Here is a 663-nt window from a genome sequence, read left to right on the forward strand (position 1 = left end):
GAAGCATTTCCTCAGTCTCCCCTCCCCCAGTGATCAGTCTGCTGCAGGCAGGAGGAAGCATTTCCTCAGTCTCCCCTCCCCCAGTGATCAGTCTGCTGCAGGCAGGAGGAAGCATTTCCTCAGTCTCCCCTCCCCCAGGGATCAGTCTGCTGCAGGCAGCAGGAAGCATTTCCTCAGTCCCCCCTCACCCAGTGATCAGTCTGCTGCAGGCAGGAGGAAGCATTTCCTCACTCTCCCCTCCCCCCAGTGACATGATTGCGTCATGTAAATACATACCTGGAAGGGTCACATGACACTTTACTCCGCGTGCTGCACGTAGCATATCTGATAACAGGTCCTCTTTAGATATGCCCGGCACTCCACGCACACACAGATCCATAGACGCGTATTGCCGGACCCGGCAGGGTCTCCGCGTGCCGCTGTATCCGGTTATATATGGAGCGCCTGCAATTGTCTGGGGTGCCGTGTGCTAAACGCAAGGAAATCATCCCATTAATTCTGGCGCTCGGCGTCCAATAAAAACGTCTCCCCGACCAGCAGGCGGTGCCCGGCCTCCACCCGGAACGGAGCGTTCGTTATTTATGTATCAGGCGTGTTACACTCTCGCACGTCATTTCTAAATACATTTTAATTTATTCTTTTAATATCTGTTACAATGTTCTG

At 53.5% G+C, this 663-nt stretch overlaps 1 protein-coding gene across 1 annotated transcript in view; it reads left to right on the forward strand.

Annotated features, from left to right (window-relative positions):
* Positions 1 to 663, forward strand: part of LOC108802671 (attractin-like protein 1) — a gene marked incomplete at its 5' end in the record, with an annotated part of 65,984 nt that overhangs the window by 39,482 nt on the left and 25,839 nt on the right. The gene's annotated exons all lie outside the window — the stretch shown is intronic.

Source organism: Nanorana parkeri, unplaced genomic scaffold, assembly GCF_000935625.1.
Source record: "Nanorana parkeri isolate BGI_ZX_2015 unplaced genomic scaffold, ASM93562v1 scaffold3021, whole genome shotgun sequence".
Lineage (NCBI taxonomy): Eukaryota > Metazoa > Chordata > Amphibia > Anura > Dicroglossidae > Nanorana > Nanorana parkeri.